The sequence below is a fragment of the Periplaneta americana genome, chromosome 5 (assembly GCF_040183065.1).
Source record: "Periplaneta americana isolate PAMFEO1 chromosome 5, P.americana_PAMFEO1_priV1, whole genome shotgun sequence".
NCBI lineage: Eukaryota > Metazoa > Arthropoda > Insecta > Blattodea > Blattidae > Periplaneta > Periplaneta americana.
In genome coordinates this window covers 174,997,420-175,014,732 of record NC_091121.1, presented here as the reverse complement: position 1 = coordinate 175,014,732, position 17,313 = coordinate 174,997,420, and the positions used below count along the sequence as shown (strand labels likewise).

Below are 17,313 nucleotides of genomic sequence, written 5' to 3'. Positions count from 1 at the left end.
TCAAGTTAGAAATATGGTCGAGCATAAAATGTCGTATGAAACTCGCCTATAATGGTAATTAAGAAGCTCGTATGAAAATTATGAAACTCGCTTGCGCTCGTTTCATAAACATCCATACTCGCTTCTTAATTACTATCATTATAGGCTCGTTGCATAATGCACTATTGTCAGTCTTGAACATTGTAATTGGGCTTTGCCTGTTATGTTCAACAACAAATAAATAAATAGAAAATAAAAATTATGATAATGATAATGACGAAATAGAAATGTCTTTAGAAGATAATTCTTCGTAATTTAGAAACTTTATAGACAATGCGAACCTCTATAACAACATTTACTATGGCTGTTGAAAGTTCTAGTTCAGTTTCCAAGTCAATAAAGATATCAGCCAGCACTTAAACTTGGTATCTCAAATAACAGGGACGTACCTGATAAGAGAACAATTTAAACCACTGACTTACAAACGCTGTAAAACTGAAATTATAGGATAATCAAGTTGGGAACAATACAGCAATCGCCCATCTCCCTCAAAGGGACTCAAAATGCTCACTCACCGACTACAACAGCTTCAATAGGAAGCTTAATATCGTTATACTATCTCCAGCCACTGCGAACACATCAACAAAGTCAACAAACTTTATAAAATGGAAAGCAATTAGGCTCAGGTAATGTAACTTTGAGCTGCCGAGCTTCCCAAGACGTTTATTATACGAGAACAAAAGAATTGAGTTAGGTAACTAAAGGTAATTAACGAACTTCCTCCTTTATCCGAGTGGAGAGGGAGAATAGATGACGATCATTAGCCGTCACAGCTCTCTGTATTGTTTACCACAAAAACATGGTACCACTCCATAGTCGAACACTGAATCCGTGCTGAAAACAAGGCACGTCTTGTTTGGGTTTCAACGGCGTTGTGAAAATCCAATATTTCTTAAAGCTCTCTATCGGAATTATTGATTTTACGGTAAAGTTGAAACTGACTGCATAAAGTAGGCCTAGTATATATACCACCAAAGCGTGCGTATCACAAAACAAAGCGCTATATAGGCACGTGGAAATGGGTTAAACAAAAAGTTATCGTAATATTAACACTGGCACTCCAATGATTCTAAATTGTATGATGTCATACTGTATTGTGCCTGTCACATAAGAAATTTCATACCAAGCAAAAAGAAAGAAAGAAAGAATGAATGAATCAATGAATGATATACACACTCAGCTACATTCAAGTCAACAAAATTGAATGAGGACTCCAAGATCAGAATAAATAAATAAATAAATAAGTAAATAAATTAAATAAATAAACAAATGAATAAATCAATCAATCTATCAATCAATAAATGAGTCAATAAATGAATGAATCAATGAATGAATAACTAAATAAACAAACAAACAACTAACTAAATAAATGAATAAATAAATAAATCAGTCAATAAATGAATAAATAAATGAGAGAATGAATGAATGAATGAATATATAAATATATAAATAAATCAATAAATAAGTCAATAAATGAATGAATAAATGAATGAATGAATAAATAAACAAATAAATAAATAAGTCAATAAATGAATAAATAAATGAAAGAATCAATGAATGAATGAATAAATAAATAAAAAATAAATAAATAAGTAAATAAATAAATAAGTAAGTAAATAAATAAATAAATAAATAAATTAATTAAATAAATTGAATAAATAAATAAATCTATAAATGAGTCAATAAATGAATGAATAAATGAATTAATTAATGAATAAATAAATAAACAAACAAATAACTAAATAAATAAATAAATAAATCAATCAATAAATGAATCAATAAATGAGTCAATGAATGAATAAATAAATGAAAGAATCAATGAATGAATAAATAAATAAAGAAACAAATAACTAAAAAATAAATAAATCAATCAATGAATAAATAAATAAATAAATGAGTCAATAATGAATGAATAAATGAATGAATAAATAAATAAACAAACAAATAACTAAATAAATAAATGAATAAATAAATAAACCAATAAATAAATGAATCAATAAATGAATAAATAAATGAAAGATTGAGTGAATGAATAAATAAATAACTAAATAAATAAACAAATAACTAAATAAATAAACAAATAAATAAATAAATAAAGTGATTTATTTAATGTAAAAATACACGAACTAATAAAACAAAATGTAAATGTCAAGCACTAGCGATAATACTAAAAGAAGATATAGTGCTTTGGAAGTTCAGCTGGCAGGGCACTAGCTTTCACATTCCTCCTGAGACACCCGGTATTTACAAACGGACATAGTAATACTACAAATGTGCAGGGACATCATTTTATTTTTACTTCAATTTTTATTGTACTCGTGTTTTTTAATGTACTTCACTCCCACCCCTACTACTAATGAAGTTCAACCGTCCTCCACACAGATCCAAGTCCGCATATACAGTCATAGTAGCCTTACGGTCATAGTAAACAGTACGTTCCAAAAATATGTTTGCGTTTTCCAGTGACAAAAGAGCTTTCAATATTGAATCATATTTTCGCACAGGTACTGTCGTTCGTTCGCCTACGTCGTATCCCGGTTTCCCTCACCAGCTTTTATTCGCCAGCTAGTGGCTGGGCTGTCTTAGCTCTTTTCTGAAAGCATTAATTTCTGTTAGGAATTGGACGTTTACGTAATATTATACAAATAAAAGGGCCTCGTTAAGTAATTAACTGTCACGTGATTTCCTCCCTTTCTACGACCCTGCGGCATAACCACTTGGACGGACAGTAGATAGCATGTCTGAGTAATTTTATCTGTGCGGGTCGGGCAGAAGTGAAGACTGAATTTACAGTACGTAAGGTACTCTTTCATAGAGTAGGTACAGGATTATTTCAACATGAGTTACTAGTGCGAAGGACGAACCTGGTAATTGGAATTAGGTGCAATAGTCTATAGTGCGATAATATGCACATCATAACTGAAGCCTGTATCGAAATGAACGGCCACCATTTTCAAAAATGCGTTTAAATATCCATATTATGATTAGGCCTATTTTTCAATTTAACTTCATTCTCTATACTGGGTGTTCATTTCAAAGTGTGTCAAGATGTCACTATTGTGAGTCAGTGATTTGAAGCGAGTTTCAGCTTTTATGTCAGAGAAGTTGCCTATTAATCAAGGCGTTCAATCTGAACTTGAGAACGTGTATGGTATAACTTGAATGTCGTAGCAACAGATGGCGGTCTGTAAAGTCTGTGTGCTACCATAACCTCTTTCGAATGAGCGCAAGCGAGTTTCATAATTTTCATACGAGCGTCTTAATTACCATTATAGACAAGTTTCATACGACTTTTTATGCTCGACCATATTTCTAACTTGAAATTATTCATAAGTATTCATGTTATTCTTATCTGACTGGGGAGCGGAACTGACCTTGTGCAATATCTCTTAAATTGTGAGATGTGCGCAGACGCGAAAGTATTGATTTTTTTCCGAGAAACAAATGTCGACATTGACCTTGATATAATCTAGAGAGTAAAATAAACATTTATCTTGATATAACCTTGAAATTGATTTAGACATTGAAAAACGAGATGACAAATTGAATGTATTTGAATATTATTTACAATTAACTCTAATTATTATAGTAACAGAACATAACCTTCTGCGACAGTATTGGATTGCCAGCCTCCGTGACGTTTCGCAGAGTATTTGTTATCATCGGTTGCGTACGGCAACATTCCACAACATAAATCAAATGCTCCGTGTCCATGTTGACCGTCGAAATTAATGACAACAAATACGTAAGTAATCGTCTTAACCCTCTCCCCATATCAAGACAGAAAGAAAAAAACTCACATCTGTACGTGTTTATAAACAGTTCACATTCCTGCCACTACCGGCGTTACCGTACGTATCGGTAAGTGCTCTTCAGAATGAACGCCGTACTTGGTAGGCAACTTCTCTGGCACATAGGTAATACGCCTCTGCGGAAGTGTAGGAAGATTGAATTCTCTAGGCTCAACGACTAGCCACGTGACGGCATATAGCGAACCATGACACACTTTGAATTGAACACCCAGTATTGTACGCTAATGTGTTGCAGACAGTATAATATACACTGCATAATGAATACGTCCACATGGATAGCTCAGTTCGTGAGTAAAAACACTCATTGTTAATACTGTACTGTGTTTTGATTAACCAAAAATCTAATGAAAATTATCGAACTCAAAATCGCGATATTTTCTAGTTTACGTAAATGGATGAAGTACTTTTCTTCCCTCCTATACCTAGTAAAGTCATTTGTTTGTGTTTTACGCCAGTATCATCGAACTCCAGCCGTGTAAGGGGGTAGCGAACGGTGTTTCCAGTTCTCTAAAGGTATAGTCAGGTTAATATTAAAAATGTTAGTAAAAATAAAATTATGTCCCTGTACTTTTGGCGCGGAGTCCCTAGGACGACAGGCAACCTCTCACAACGAAATAGGATAAATTTAACGTACTGTACATATTCTAAGCGACATCCTAACCCAGAATTATAGCTTTCACAAAATGTTAAGAGCTGCATCTTATCAGTGGCGGCTCGTGCCGGATAAATTAGGTGAAGGTCAATAGAATTCTAGGTAATTTCCTGGAATCGTTATATAGCCGTGACGTCGCGAATGCTTTTGTAACCTATACGATGGCCATATTGAATTAATGTAATATATTCACCATTTTCTTAAGTTTTATGAAAAGCACAGCATATAAAATAAACAAATTTTCAACATTTTCGGAAGCTACGTCCCCTTAATCCCGAAAAAATTCACTGTCCCAGCAAAACTTCCACACAATACATACCACAACATAATAAAACAACCACAAGTCCACATGACATAAAAAAGACAAAATCTAACACATTTTATACAACACATCAAATTAAAAGATTACACAAGAAATAGGACCCATAACAAAATTCAAAATCACAATCATAATCGTAAACTGTATTCATATTTGAAATCAACTTCGGAACATGCAACTTCCAATATAAGCTTACCTATCCAGTAAAATCAGTAGCTACGATTAAATCAAAGCAGTATTCTGTTGAACAGAAAACTTACACTTGAATGGAAAATAAAGGGGCACTAGTAATTTCATCTCTTACAAGTTCATTGATGCATTCAGAAATACAATCAATTACTTCATTTTGAATCGTTTTAGATTTCCCAGAAAGAACAGGCCTAATTTTTTCATAGTGATTTCTAATTTTCATAGGGCCAATGAAATGAGAGCCAATAATTCTTTGAAATTCCCCCTGTTCTGTGACGAAATACTCTCATCATGACCGCGAAAAGCCAACTCCTACTTGCTTAGAAACAATACCGTATCGATTGCGGTGTGCATTACCAGTCTATTTAAACATACGTTTTCATTACATTGACCTACGTATAACCTAGTACTTTCCTTTAGTGCATCCGCAATGGTGTTCATGTTCTTCTGCAGGGCCTTTAATTGCAAAATACATTTAATGTGTTCAGCTGAATCTGCATGGCTGTGAAGACCGCGACTGACATTTTTGAAATGCAAAATCCAGTTGAATTCCAAGCGAGTTTCGTGTCCCCCAGAAGAAGACAAGGCCAACAATATAACTTCTCGTTATAGTGATTCCCACATAACCAGTTGCAATCGGCATACCACGAATCTTGAAACTGAATATTGTATGACCGATCACCACTTTTCACTTTTTTCATAGTTATATTAATGTGACGTGTTGTTCTGCGGTATTTTAAAATATCTTGCTTGTCTTCTGCACTCCAACGAGAGAACGGTGTCTCCAAAAGATTACGCACTAAATCGTTTAACGGATTCATGTTTTCATCGCATTAATACACGTAGTAACACCTTCACACTTCGCTGCACTTGTCACAACAAAGAATAAGTAAAGCGAAATCGTTGGTCAGCGCGGGTCAAATGTACAACGTACTTTCAAATTTTATGCCAACTTTCTTTATTACAGGGTACTCAAATTATTTCAAAATCCATACAAAACATAATATTCAAGAGGTGCTAACGTTAAAAATACCAAAATATATACGTTATATACTAAATTTAAACAATATTTAACTTCTTTACAGAATATTTTATGTTTTCTTATTTAGTTGCAAAATATTACAGTTTGCCACCCTGATCCAATGTTTGGACGAGAGAGAGAGATTCTGTCTTTCAAGACTAGAGAAAGGAGATGAATGCCTGCTCCACAGGCCTTCATAATACCCTCGCAAAAGGGACCGGTAATTCATAGTAAGCAACTCGTTGTCATGGCAACCGGGTGTGTGTACTGAAGGCGAAAAGGAAAGTCTCATTCGGACCTTCAGCTGGTCCGCTAGCCACGTGGCCTGGCTGGTGAGGGGTTCGTGTGAAGTACTGCAGTGAACGTTAACTGAGCGGATTAAGCCGAACAAGATATTAAAAAATAGAGCAAAATATGGTTTAGTGAAGAATTCATTTTATTTTAATTTATTGATAAAATATATTTTATTAAAGCACGAAAAAAGTGGTGAAGGTGGCCTTCATGTACTTCACTTGAATAACCGCCACTGCATCTTATCTGCTGCATATAACACGGTCGACTCCAAAAGAGGTAATGTTATCTGATTCAGACGAACTCTGTGATGGTCGTAATGTTGGTATAAAATACGCATGCATGAACATCAATCAAGTTAATGCGACACTAAGGACTTAAATTATTCCTCGATAGCTTTGAACGCTGTCGTTTGATTTGGATCTGCTCCGCGACTATTTTATTCATGATCGACGTGGTACGCTTAATATTAAACTTGAAGGCCATGTTTTTTAAGTCATCAAATCGTTACTTTCAAAGTAGAAGGAACTTGTGGAAAACTTGATGGTAGTTAAATGAGTTTTAATCGTTATGTGGGCTTCCTTAGCAAAACTCTCTCGCCCCTCTCCAAATTTCTCCCTACCCGCCTTTCACACTGGTTCATGCATGCCCCCGTTATAGCTAGAGATAGGGAAGTTTCTTTGCAACTAAAAACTTAAAAGGGAGGGAAAAAGTTATGAGGAGAAGACTAAAAAAATCTATCCCATAAAAGGAATTGAATTTTTTATCTCCTTTGCTGAAATAATGAAGTATGTTCGCTTGCATATCGATTTCTGCACATACGTTGCAAGGGAAACAACTTCGTGGTTAATGGCTTTCAGAAATCTGCAAATTTATAAATTAGGAAGTTACAGCAGTGTTCGGTAACAAGTATAAATTCACCATTTTATAGGTTGAACTTTTTTTGACTACCAAGTAATGAATTAACACACATTTATTACGTTACTAGCCGTACCCGTGCGCTCCGCTACACCTGTTAGAAATAAATGTAAAGTAATTACATAATTAAAATAGGACATTTGATCCAGCGAACATTCGTGTTTGATGTTACTTAATTTAAATTGCATTCAAATAATTAAAATGCGATCATTTTGGTCCAGAGACACTCATTGGTGCAATGACATTTCCTTTAACATGTTTCTTAATTTTTATTACATTTAACCATAGTTTAATGAAGATTGACATCATTTAGATTTAATGTGTATACTTTATTTTACTTGTTATAGGTTTCCATTGAATTATGGTAATAACTTAATTTTAACCCTTGTTTTCTACGTATTCAGTAAATGGCGTTTGGCCCGCTAGGTTCTGAACCCTTCAAATAACTTAAATTATATTATATAATATTACATATTATATTATATTATGTTATGTTATATTATATTATATTATATTACATTACATTATATTATATCATATCAGAAGTTACTGTAATAACATTATAGCATAATGTCCATCTAGAGAAACTACACTTTCCAATGGTGAAATAATAATTAATTATACAAATCGGTTAATTTAGCTTCCGATATTACTTCATACAAACACAGAAACATTCTCTGTAGACTATCTTTCATAGTTTTCGATTGTTGCTGTCCAAGGCCCCTTATAAACGAAGTTATTTGTTTTTTATTTCATTATACGGCCTTAGATGGCAGTTATTTTAATTTTAAAACTCATTTATCTCATTAAATATCAGTCCTATCAAAATTTTTGAAGGAATAAAACATATCGGAAATTATTTTTAAAGAAACGTTTGTTATGTAACATTTTTCACAAAAATTAATAATAAGCGCGATATTTCGATTTATTTAATTCAGGCCCCCTTATACCCCCCCTTTTAAATAATGCATTTTGAATGTCATATAGCCTAAAATCTAAGTTACAACGAACATGATTTATATTCTAATTTTCATCGAAATCCGTTCATCCATTATCGCGTGAAAAGGTAACAAACATACAGACAGACATACAAACAAAAAAGCGATTTTCGGTTTCAGGGTGGTTAATTATATATGTTAGGAGCAATTATTTGTGGAAAATCGAAAATTACCAGAAAAATTTCGGCTACAGATTTATTATTAGTATAGATTTATCCTTAGTCCTATTATACTATAATTTAGCCAACGGCGTACCGAAGTCGGTAGTGCGTTTTCCTACAGAACCGAAACTGTGATTGGGCGAGGATTTGATTTCAGCTTCGACTGATTACCTGGTTGGGTTTCCTCGAAGTTTCTCCCAAGTGTAAGACTAATATCAGGTAATTCCATATCAAAACTCCGAACTCATCTCGCCAAATATCATCTCGCTACTACAAATTCAAATTAAATAATTTACGTCAAACTTTGTTCACACGAGTAATTCATTGTGCGGCGATGACATTTAATACTGTGACTTTTATGTTTTTTTTTTTTATTTTAGTAGGTTATTTTAAGACGCTTCATCAACAGCTTAGGTTATTTAGCGTCTGAATGAGATGAAGGTGATAATGCCGGTGAAATGAGTCCGCAGCCACCGGCGTGGCTCAGTCGGTTAAGGCGCTTGCCTGCCGGTCTGAAGTTGCGTTCGGGAGCGGGTTCGATCCCCGCTTGGGTTTTTTCCGACGTTTTCCCCAACCGTAATGTGAATACAAGGTAATCTATGGCGAATCCTCTGCCTCATCTCGCCAAATATCATCTCGCTATCATAAATCTCATCGACGCTAAATAACCTAGTAGTTGATACAGCGTCGTTAAATAACCAACTAAAAAAAAAAAAAAAGAGTCCGGGGTCCAGGACTGAAAGTTACCCAGCATTTACTCATATTGGGTGGAGGGAAAACCCCGGAGAAAACCTCACCAAGATTTTTAAGGGGAGAAGATGGTTAAATAAAGTGAAAACTCAGATTTTTTTTAAAACACATTTTGATATGTAAAAAATAAATTACACAAAATTTTATGCGTATTTTCTGCCTTGTCGGTTGCTGTGACGTCATTTTTAAAGCTCTGGTTCACAGAATTTTCAGTTCCTTAACTTTATTTATTTATTTATTTATTTTTAGTTTATTCCATACAAAAAGTTGTTACATATCTTTGAAACTATTAATGCCACATGCATGCTATTTGGAATACACATTTTTTAGGCTAATAAGGAACTTTTCTCTGGAAGAGAAATATCTTACTTTGTTGCATTTGAAAAATATGCGCCCAAATTTCTTAAAAAAGAACTTTAAAATTCATCCTTAAAATGTTTCTTTTTAATTCTGAAAGCAAACATCAAAACTGTGCTAAAGATATTTTAAAGATTGTGCTTATAAGAGCAATATGTCACATATATTTGAATGAACACTTAAAAATTTCAGTACTGTTAGTGATGACCAGGGAGAGCGTTTTCATCAGGACAAAGCCACAATGGAAAAACGCTATCAAGGTCGTTGATATCCTGCAATGTTGGGGGATTATTGCTGGTTTCTTGAAGAGGAACAGTATTTTTTTACTACAAGAGAAAGACACCAAGTAGCAAACATTTTTAAGACCTATGCAGGTATGAATATTAAATTATTATTTTTATAGTTAATATTTTAAGCGATTTACATAAATTTATATTATTGTGATTTTGTCTAACGAGTACCTTAGATTGTCCTTAAAAATACCAAAATTTCAATTGACATTTCAAAATTTCATAGTTACACTTTTATTTCATTTATCTTGGATATCTTATGAAATAAGCCAATAGGAAAAATCCAAAAGCATTTTCAAAATCAGCGCATGGATTTCATAAGAATCAGATATTTTTCAAACCGTAGTTATGACAATTTTTTTTGTTCTCTAATGTAATTAAACTAACTACAAGTGCATATTGCACAACATTCAATATATATTTATATACGTATGTTAAAGCTCCTTTCTGCACATATTTTTATTGGATTATTTTACGACGCTCGATCAACATCTCAGGTTATTTAGCGCCTGAATGAAATGAAGGTGATAATGCCGGTGAAATGAGTCCGGGGTCCAGAACCTAAAGTTATCCAGCATTTGCTCGTATCGGGGTGAGGGAAAACCTCGGAAAAAACCTCAATCAGGTAACTTGCCGCGAACAGGATTCGAACCAGGGCCACCTGGTTTTGCGGTTAGACGCCCTAACCGTTAGTTCACAGGTGTGGAATTCTGCACGTAAAACAGTGGTTTATTTTTCACCATTATGATTTCATATAAATATTAGAATGTTCTCTTGCTTCGGTCTGTATATGTTATTTTTCATTCTAACTCGCTCTCACGTCTCTCCTTTCATCTGGTTATTATTCATAAGCTTGTGGTAAAATGAGGGTAATTTCACTCTTTGTATATACTTTTGCCATTTTGTTTTACATAATGCATTTCCTTTCTTTTTTCCCCTAGAAAGTAAGGTTTGTCTTTTGTCTATGTTTCCGTTTCTTATTTGCTTGTTTCTTGTACATTTTTTTACTGCTTTGTGATATTTAATTCGCGCGCCTTTATTCATTAAAGCCCATTTTACTACCTGTCCCATGTTTTCCATCTACATAAAAGTACCTCAACAGCTATGGCTGGTAACATTATCTTTCTATTTCATAATTTTCCTTATTTAAAATCTATTGCTTGAAAGTTTACTCGTAAGGTCAGTGGCGGTGCGCCAATAAGAGCACAAGAGCACGTGAACACCTTGTTTCCATTAATGCACGACTAGTTTTATTATTTAATACCGTACTGACGTAGTGGGAATGTGTAATTGCAGAATCGAGTATTTTAAACTTCCCGCATCTTGCATAAACTTCTTATGTAAACTTGGCAACATCCGTTCACGTACAAGCCGTGTTCTTTTCAAGAAGGTTACAGGAATTTCACGCATGCGCGGGAGAAAATTGTCTTTCGCTGGCCGCTTATGACTCGTCAAGAGCACAAAGCATTAAGTGAACAGTGAATCTATCCTACAAATGTCAGGTGCATCGACGCCTATCGTTCACGTGCTAAAATTTAATAGTCCGTATTTTAGCCTGTAGTTGTCAGCATCTCACTGTCGCAACGTTCACTTTATGTGGATGTGTGTACAGTGCTGCTACGAGAGTGTAGTTTGTGAATTATTATACTTCAGTGTCAGCATAATAGCATAGTTTGGCTTTCAAACACGTGCTGGCTGAATGTGATAGTGGTATGAATTTCAGTATCTGTATGGTGGTGTATATTATTTAAGAATAATATTTACTGGCATGTATTTATAGTAATCAATCTTTGCGAATGGGATTACAATACTGGTATGGGCTATAGTGTATCAGTGTGTTGTGAATCAAAATATATTAATGAACACACGCTTTTGTAAATAACGGAATTGTGGTATGTATTAATTTTTAACAAACGTAAACAATGAACTCTGTTCAAGTAATTTTGAGCAGTGAAGAACTGGGTAAACCGGCTTACGAGGAAAAATTTGAAATAAAAAGACTGGATTTCATCATCATTATCACTATTATTATTATTATTATTATTATTATTATTATTATTATTATTATTATTATTATTATTATTATTATTACTATTCTTATTATTACATGTTGTTTTGAATCTATATATGGTTTTTTCGGTAGTGAAATATTGGAATCATGACATTTCATATTAGGCTAAACGTATGATTTCAAACTCTCTTCGATTTTGGAACAAAAAATTGTGAACACAAAGAATATTTTATCACGAGCCGCCACTGCATAAGTTCCTTAAATCTTACAAGGTAATTAATTTTGCTAGTGATGCAACGCGAGCGTACCATTCTGCGAAATCTGGTTCGATCTCAGATGTTGAACTGCAGTGACACTTGTGGTAGAAAAGATCGAATGATGGGGATTCATAGTGTTCTTCCAAGACTGTCTCCAAACATCAGACCTTAATGTAGGTATTGATAGTGGCCAAAATGGCGCCGGTGGCGATCAAAGCATGATTACCACGTGGTTTTGTTATGATTAAGGAGCGGATTCCTAAGTAATTAAATATTCTTTTTGCGTGTGATAAAACACAATTAACAAAGTTAAGAATTCCGTACATGAAGTTTCAAGTTTAAAACCCGAATTTTATTTCACATAAAAATGCATATTTTCACAAAAAAAATTATGTAAATAAATATTTTCAGGAAATCTATTACAAACACATAAATCTTGGAGTTTTTTTACTTAAATAATTTTTATAAGAACTTTTAAATATTTTATAACTAAATCAATTATATCACTCAGAAATACGTCATCTTTTTTAAGAATTCTTGGTTGCTTCGTGTTTCTAAGCGCTGTGTGGTGTATCCGTGATCCATTTTCGTAATAGTATCGCCTCAAGTTCTGAGATCTGCTAAGCACCATATCAGTGTTATTATTAGAGAATAAATTAACATGGACAAGGAGGAGAGATCTTGTAACACATAATTAGGAATGTTTATTGTTGCTGAAGATGTTTTAATTCCACGCTTTGTTTGTGAAACACAACAGATAAGAGCTTCTGTATAAATATTAGGCTATTTAATTTAAACAAATCTCTCGTCTCTCGCTCATGCCCATCAAGTAAGGCAATACATCTTGTTGTGATTCTCTGTTATCGGGCTTCGTCAATCGATATCCTTCAAGATATACTGAGAGATGGTTATATAAAAAACGATTTCGCTTTCCTATTAGCAAATTTAAGCTTTTTGTGTGACACCATAAAAAACTCGAAACATCCAAAAACCTGTTGTCTGAAACAGTTAGGGAGGTGCATGCCGTGGAAATTAAACTAGACTCGCTACCAGGTTCAGAAGCACAATTACTAAGGGACAACTTCCAGAATGTGTTTGGGAAAAACAGTGGATATAAAAAAATGTGTAAAGTTGCTCAAGTATTGGAGGGTGTGCCTGTAGGTGAAATTGACGGTGTATGTGTTTGTGACATTCCTCTCTTTAAATATGCACGTCTGACGTCCTATGATGTGGAAAGATCGTTTTCATAGTATAAGCCGTCGTTCAGAGATAATCGGCATGCATTTGTGATGGAGAATTTGGAGATGACCTTTGTTGTTCGTTGCAATTCTCGGCCAACTACTAGCACTCAAGTGTGGTTGGTGAGTACCTAGTAACATTTTTTCAAGCTAAGTAAGGTATTTTTGTGATATTAAAAAAAATATTTTCGTACTTTTAGCACATAAAAAATAAATATATTTAAATTTTTAGCACATAAAAATCCGCTCCCTAGTTATGATGTTTTCTTGTGTTAATTACGTCGTGAAATGGCCGTTCGTGTTGTGTACCGGCTTGTAATAATTCTAATAGTGGGTCTGTGTCTCATATTTCAGCATTTAAGTTCCCGAAAAATACAACTTTACTACGCGATAAATGGTTAAGGAAATGAAGTGTGTTGCTGTTCAGTCAACTGTCCGAAGACAGATCTGAACCTCACAAATTATAACAAGGCACCAGTTATGAGGCAACTAAGCCAAGAGATAATGGGGTAGGGTGGCCAGTTCCTATCCTCCTAAAATGACAGTGTTACACATACAACATTTTGAAAATAGATTAGTTATTAGGAAATATATTTTTCCTATCGTAAATGGTGATGCTTTTCGTATTCCTTGGGAAATTTCGAATCTTACCCATGACGCCTAACGAACCATATTTCCTAACGAACCTTCATACCGTACTATCAGTCATTCTAGCGCCCAGAAAGAATCCACATCAACGGAAAGGAGAACAGATGGAGAGAGAAGAATTTTTCAGGGAATAGTGTCAAAGGGACATTATTAGCACTTTTGATCAGTTTCAAAGTGATGTTCAGGAAAGAAGTGTAGTTTCATTTAGGCCTATGACTGTTGTTTAAGGTGACTATGTTAATTTCTTAAATATGAAAGATGACAGTGTAGAAGAAATTCAATCATTAATATCTATACAAAGGTGCTGAACGAGGGAAAAACATTTCTAACTAATTGTCGAGAAAAAGAAGTCATCAAGAGTTAGGCCTAAGTGTCAAAGTGACAAAACATAAAGAATTTAAATTCAAGACGAATTAGGCTAAGGACGCTAGGTTGTCAACATCCATCTATTAAACATATGAAATAGTAGTCGCGGGGGCGGCAGTTGTTGTATTAGTACACATTGTAGGCCTAATATTGGCTGACATTGTTTGTGTTAATTGAGTTTGAGTAGCCTATGTGTTATCCTTTTGTATGCCCAACAACTATTAGTGACGTTTGCATTTACTGCAGTAACTTATACAGAGTCCAGGGTATGATTTTCAACTTATTAAAAACTATTTTCAGGCTGCTTTTGCACTGTCAACTTAATAACTTAATAGCAATATGTTTCTATTAGTACCGTACTTATCTTGTTGTCTCGCCTTCGAAATTTAACCTAACATTGGTCATAAATTAACACTGGATGTTTATTTAAGACAAAATCTAGTAATTCTTTCTTTCTTTCTTTCTTTCTTTCTTTCTTTCTTTCTTTCTTTCTTTCTCTCAGTTTAACCTCTCCCTTCTAGGAGCATTTACACGACCCACGCCACCCGGGCCTTACAGGGAGAGGAATTAATCTATGGATCACATACATACTTTTTTGACCACACAAGGACATGGAGGGCCTCCCCGGATGAGGGATCAGCTCAATGCCAGGGACGCCTCCGATACAACACAAACATTTAAGACATTACACAGCATTCACTCACACATATGAAAGGATTAAGGGAAGGATCGCCGTCCATGGCCGGATTTTCAAGAGGTACAATCCCGGCATTTGCCTGGAAATAACTGAGGAAACCATGAAAAACCTCAGTTAGGATTGCCGGCCCTTGGGATCGAACCCCGGACCTCCCGAATGCGAGGCCAGCCCTCTACAACGCCGCTAGCCCGCTAATCTAGTAATTCAACTTAATAAATACGAAAAATTTAACTATGTTGATATAAAACTATGGCGGAACCGTCTATATAAAATGGTTGGACCGCAGCGGCGGCCATCTTCTTTCTGTATTATTGTCTGAGTATTGGAGGACGTCTTTCATTGCAAACCCAGAATTCTCAAGATAAGAGAGGAATGAGACCTCTGCCTTTAGATGAATAGCAATTATCCTTCTCCCTCTTAGGGAAATGTTTACTTCTGCTATCAGTCATTATGGAACGATGTATAGGTAGGTTTGCTATGATCGCTGTAGAACAGTTGAAGGTATAAAATAGCGACCACTGGTCTAGGACTTTAGATTAATCATTTAAACAGGATCTTTGCAAAGGCGTAAGAATTCTAGGTTGGTACTTAGTTAACACTCTTACAAAAAATTACAATTTATTGAACAGTCTTTAATAATAGGTCTATTTGCAAACTCAGGCATTTGGCTTCATCGAAAGTCTGCTTCTTGGCCAGATTTTCCTTCTGGAAACACATTATCGATATCCCAGGCTCTTTATGCGCCTCAAAACACCATCAGCAGCGTTCCCCTTCCGCTGCCGCAGCGTCCCTGGTCTGCTGATCTGTCCGCCCACTCCTGCCTGATGTTCACAAGCCTAATGCGTCAAGACGGTGCGCCCGCTGGTGGATCATGGACGCGTCAATTCGCTCAACTATATTTCAAAGCCAACAACAACCCAAAACTCCGTTCTAGATACCGGCCATCAGATAATATAAAATAAATTCTCACACGAATATCTCAAAAGTTAATACCTTCTGCCTTGTAAAAATACGTTAAGCTTAAATTACATAAGTTAGGTCAGATACAACAGTGTTCATGAGTGAGTTAGTTATATACAATAAAAGTAATTTATTACAGTTATAAAACACTTTTTTAATGATTGAATAAAATTGTTAAAATCGGTTAAAAACCACACATGTTTCGGGGGAATGCTCCTCCATCTTCAGTGGTAGTACCACGACTGTAACAAGAACATAAATTGTGTAAAGCTTGTGGTTAATAATAAAATTTTACAAAAATACATGATCTGAATGTCAACAATTTAGGTCATTTTATTTTTTAGCAATTTGTTGACATTCAGATCATGCTTTTATTTTTACCTTGGGGATATGATGAAGTGAATTTTTATGGCAGGCAGAGTAACTATCTCATGCCCCCATGTTTTAAATTGCTTCCAGTGCACTTCATTAGAACCAGGTACCCAGCTTCGAAGCCGTTAGCCCTGTGATCTTACAGTATAATATGTATCTTTGTAAAATTTTATTATTAACCACGAGCTTTACACAATTTATGTTCTTGTTACAGTCGTGGTACTACCACTGAAGATGGAGGAGCATTCCTCCGAAACATGTCTGGTTTTTAACCGATTTTAACAATTTTATTCAATCATTAAAAAAGTGTTCGCATAACTGTAATATATTACTTTTATTGTATATAACTATACGTTAAGCTTATTTAAAATTAAACGAATTAAATTAAAAATATTATTTTTAAACTCTTCGATTTAATTTTAATTAAATATTCGGTGAACACAAGACAACAAAAAAGCTTATTTTACGTTATATAAATTTAATCAGTGGTTTAAAAAATCTCCGTTTGTCGTATTACAAGCATTTTCTTCAGCCATTTAGAAATAGTTTCCTTCCACAGTAATTTTTAAAGTAGTAACCGGTAAATTTACATATATCAAATCAACCAGAAAACAAGAGAAGTAACTTGTATGAAATGTCTTGAAGAGAAACATATTTCAAACATACACTGGTGGCCATAATTCTGGAAACTTTTTGTTTTTGTATTGAATTATTATAACATCTGCATTGATTCACAGATTTATACAATCGAAAATGTTACTCGTGACTGATCCGTTAATTATGGGAAGATCTAAATATTAATTTCAGATTTCATTATTATTTCTCATTATATCCTGTATTAATTATTATTAATCGACAAATCTGTCTCACATCTCTTGGACTTACTTTAGGTTTTCTACCAGTCCTAGGTGTTGTTTTACAAGATTTTGTGGATTTGTACTTCTGCCATACCTTCTGGACGCCAGAC

At 34.4% G+C, this 17,313-nt stretch overlaps 1 protein-coding gene across 1 annotated transcript in view; it reads right to left on the bottom strand.

The window, feature by feature from the left end:
• The window catches only part of oaf (out at first), a 747,676-nt gene that overhangs the window by 336,082 nt on the left and 394,281 nt on the right, over positions 1-17,313 (bottom strand). The window lies entirely within an intron of this gene.